Source organism: Littorina saxatilis, linkage group LG5 (assembly GCF_037325665.1).
Source record: "Littorina saxatilis isolate snail1 linkage group LG5, US_GU_Lsax_2.0, whole genome shotgun sequence".
NCBI classification, from domain to species: domain Eukaryota; kingdom Metazoa; phylum Mollusca; class Gastropoda; order Littorinimorpha; family Littorinidae; genus Littorina; species Littorina saxatilis.
Window position 1 is genome coordinate 25,198,118 of NC_090249.1, and position 4,762 is coordinate 25,202,879.

Genomic DNA, 4,762 nt, shown 5'->3' on the forward strand with positions numbered 1-4,762 from the left:
AGTAAAAAAATAAATAAACCAGATACAGTGGAATGAAAAATATATACTGGTTATGTCTTTTGTGACGCGGACATGAAAAACCTCACCTTTTGTTATGGTCTCGTACAGTCTTATGTCTAATCAATGTTTGTTTTTCCAGCGAGCTTGTGATCGGAGCCGAGGAGAAAGGAGGAGCTCGCGGTAGCGCAAAGCCCAAAAGCTCCCCCAGAGTGTCAGAAACAAATTCCACAAAGGATACCACAAACGATGCCACAGGTGATACCACAAACGATGCCACAGATGATACCACAAACGATGCCACAGATGATACCATAAATGCATCGGAAAATGATCACGCAAACGATTTAACAGTGGCAACATAGAACTGTCTTAGTTGTGCGTAGATATGCATGCTGACATTGAAAAAACAACGTGTTTTTTTTTCTTCAAATATGGACAGTCCAGTTCTTCCATATTTAGTTACCTGATAGGATCTTCCAGTCGATCGCAAACAAGTGATCTCATGTTTTTCGATCCGAATTGGCTGGTTTTTTTTTACCTAATTGTGTCAGCCTGAGTGGTTTGATGGTTGGTCTGCTTGATATTCTCTGGTGCCACGTGCTAGTTTGTGCAAACATTTGACTGTGTGTTGATCATCTACGTTCCTGTGTTTTAGTCCATTGCATGCCATATGAGTATCCATAGTGGTCCAGACTGTGAAATGTTGTTAAAGTTTTTGTTGGGGATGGATGTAGATTTTTGTTACACATTGCATGCTGATAGGTTTTATGTTATAAAGTGCATAGTTTCTCCCATGCTGTTTGAACTGTCTGTGTAAAATGTGTACTACATGTTGTTACAGTAAGCTTGTACTCGGAACGGAAGGCCCAGTCAAGTCAGAGACCGTAAACGACACACCATAACACAGTATTCAAACATAACACAGAGACCGTAAACGACACACCATAACACAGTATTCAAACATAACACAGAGACCGTAAACGACACACCATAACACAGTATTCAAACATAACACAGAGACCGTAAACGACACATCTTAACACAGTATTCAAACACAACAGAGCCTTAACAATTACACCGTTTAACATGCACGAGTAACACAATCTTTTTAACATTTTCAAGAAACACCAGTAACTGATTGTGAACAGAACCTATCATTGCACAGTAACCCCACACGCACGACCAAAAATAAAACCAAAATAACTACAGGGTTTTAAACATAACACAGTCTAAATATACATTCTTTGTAGTGAAAAGCACGTCCCTACAACAACATTACAGAGCAGAGTATTAAACCTTATTCCCCCCTCTGCTTCTTTACCTCTGTAAACTTGTAGAGCTAGTTATTTTTCGATAATGACCCAGCAACCAAACAAATAACGAGCCAGCAACAGCCTGAATCCTCGATAGTGCAATGGGTTGAGAAGCTGTTCTGTTTCGGTACTACTTTTGCGACTGAAAAGTTCCGAACGCTCTATACGTACGAAGTATACATCTCTGGAGCAAACAATACAACCATACCGCATTTAAATTAACAACTACAGGCCTGAACACATGAATCTCCATATAAAATCCATGAGTTCGGTTGTTTTCTGAATCTAGATCTGCCGTGCACAAACCGTTCATCACAAGCAAATTCCCAAGGCAAGTAACTCATACTCTAGCCGACAAGAGTAGTTCCCCTTCTTTTAACGCAGTTTCTTCGACAACACTGACTGCAATCCGACGGTCAGTTTTCAACAATATTTCATTTGATAAACAGATCACACGCAACCAAATGCACACATCTCATCAATTTAAACAACATAAAGCGGTTTCATACACTATTTTCCCCAGAAAACTGAACTTCATACAGTAATGAACGTTGGAACACGGGTGCAAAAGTTCGTCTGCAAGTCCCATTTGACGAAAGAACATTATCTTAAGCGATACTAAAACATAAACAGAACACACAATATCTGCCTTTACCGCCACAGCAGAATAACAGCTTATCTGTGTACTTGATTTTAGTCTAAAACAGGGAAACTGACAAGAAGTGTTAACAGAATGGAATGATTTGCACGGAACTATACAACCGCGCATTAATCGATCGCCTGAGTGATTCGGATTCGATCAAACTTTCGCACAAAAACTCCTGTTTTCTTTGAATAACTGAAGAAAGGGGGAATAAAGAGGTTACACACCTCGTCTCAGTGATTATTAAAAATAATGGTCTCAGTTCGCGGTCATGAAAAAGCTCGCTGAAGCTCGCATTTTTCATGATCCGCTAACTTCGACCATTATTTTTAATAATCACTGAGACTCGGCATGTAACCTCTACATAACAACGCCTAAACATTAACACTGTTTTGTGAAAACACGACCTCAAATACAACACAAAAGCGTGGAGTATTATTACACAGCCGAAACTTTCAAACTGATTGTTAAATCACAGCCCGAAAACAACACCAAAAAACTATATCACCGTCGTGTTTGCAGGATAAGCATTATCATCAACACCGGTTCTTCCCTGTGTCAAAATCAAGGCAACGATGTCACACCCATAATCAATCTCACTTCAGTTATACACTAAGATTCAACACTTTTTTCACAAACCGAATATTCAATTGAGAATAATTGTCCTATGTTCTATTAACTTGATTGATTGAAAATAACCAATTTATTTTATGTTCGTGATCTTTTCAGCGTGGCGAACAACTAACAACAGTTTCAGCAGGGCATCATCACGTCTGTTATTATTAAATTGGTTTGTCTAGTGATAACGGTTTATCTTTCTCAAAAAATAACACTTATAAGTCGCCATAAATATATTATGACCAGCATTTTACATGGGACAAGTGAATTATTCCCCCTGGACACAATCCGCGATTCTACAGCATGGCTGCATGATTTCCGTACAAATTGTTGCTGTTTTTCTGTTGTTTCTCGAGAGAGGGGGGGAGGGTGATGTCATGTCATAAATGTTCTGTAAGGGTTGAATATACGTGTAGGTTGTTGTTGTTGTTGTTGTTGTTGTTGTTTGTTGTTTGTTGATGTTGATGTTGTTGTTGATGTTGATGTTGATGTTGTTGATGTTGTTAGTGGCTTTGTTGTTCTTGTTATCGTTGTAATTGTTGTTGTTGTTGTTGTTGTTGTTGTTGTTGTTAGTGGCTTTGTTGTTCTTGTTATCGTTGTAATTGTTGTAGTAGTTGTAGCTGTTGCTGTTGCTGTTGTTGTTGTTGTTATTGTTGTTGTTGTTGTTTTGATTGTCGTCCTCTACTGTGATAACTTGGAATGTTTGCTTATCTGTGCAAAATAATGCTCCGATACTTGTACTACGTTTAATGTTCCGTAAACATATCACAAAGAAAGACGCTTCTGTGCAAAAGCCTTACAAGTGCCATGACACAACTGAAATGTTCATGTTACGGAATACTCCCGGAATGGGGGGAGGGGGGATATTTAGGTGTGTCAATGGACATATTTTCCATTTATTGTACTCATTTAAATGGACAATGAAGTGCTTGTTATTACTATTGTTATTATTACAATGTCACCAGTATCACATACATTGGTGTTTTTGTTTTACATAAATATATTTTGGTCTTTCAGTGAAACAAAAATAAAACAACTTTTAAATCGGTAGTTGCATTTTGCTGAGTGTGTGTACTTCATATGAGGGTTGACAGGATGCAAATCAATACATCCCATGCTCACCTAACAATTTTTCATCGGAAGGGGGAGGACGTGGGGGAGGGGGAGGGTGGTGCCAAATGGTTGAGCCTTCACATTGAACACAACAACAACAACAACAACAACAAAACCAACACACAGCAAAACATTAATGTTGTTCTCAGGCCTCGATCTTCGGTCACTCACGAATACTTGTTTGATCTGAAACATTGGTCGGACCAATGGCTGGTCGACTGTCCCTAATAGTGTTGTTCATTTAGTTCGTAGCCAGGACATTTAGACCTATAATGTGGACTAGATGACCAGACCACTGAACACATCCTCAAGCGATGCACCATCCTTGAGAGTCTGAGGAAAACCGTGTGGCCATCTGCTGTTTCCCTTCACTGCAAGCTGTACGCGGAGGAAAGGAAGACCTGGAGAAGACGGCATCATTCGTCTCGCTGTCCGGGCTGACAATATAACGTGTGATCGACAAGAAGAAGACCTATACATATTTTCAGTCCAGGTCCTCTTAGTCTGGGACCAACACTGAAACACTGATAGAATATTGCCAGCACCGTTGTGAAAGCCAGATAGCAGATACCAAGCAAAGCAAATCCTCAGAAAAAGCGATCGATGGAGGGGGCGAGAGTAGGAGCGAGGTTGTTGACTTTCCACAGCGAAGGTTCGGGCCCCAAAAGTGCTACAGATACCAAGCAAATCTTGAGAAGGGGCATCCGATGGAAGGTCCAGAGTACGGGCGGGGTTCCTGACTTTACACGGCGAAGACTCGGGCCCCAAAATGTGCTTACAGATACCAAGCAAATCTTGAGAAGGGGCATCCGATGGAAGGTCGAGAGTAAGGGCGGGGTTCCTGACTTTACACGGCGAAGGTTCGGGCCCCAAAAGTGCTTACAGATACCAAGCAAATCTTGAGAAGGGGCATCCGATGGAAGGTCGAGAGTAGGGGCGGGGTTCTTGACTTAAAATGTGCACGGCCAAGGCTCGGGCCCCAAAATGTGCTTACAGATACTATCTTTCTTTCTTTCTTTATTTGGTGTTTAACGTCGTTTTCAACCACGAAGGTTATATCGCGACGGGGAAAGGA

General features: G+C 40.7%; 1 pseudogene; it reads left to right on the plus strand.

Moving 5' to 3' along the window:
* LOC138966665 (leucine-rich repeat-containing protein 74A-like) overlaps positions 1-3,011 on the plus strand; it is a 30,412-nt pseudogene extending 27,401 nt beyond the window's left edge.
* Positions 3,012-4,762: the final 1,751 nt, after the last annotated feature.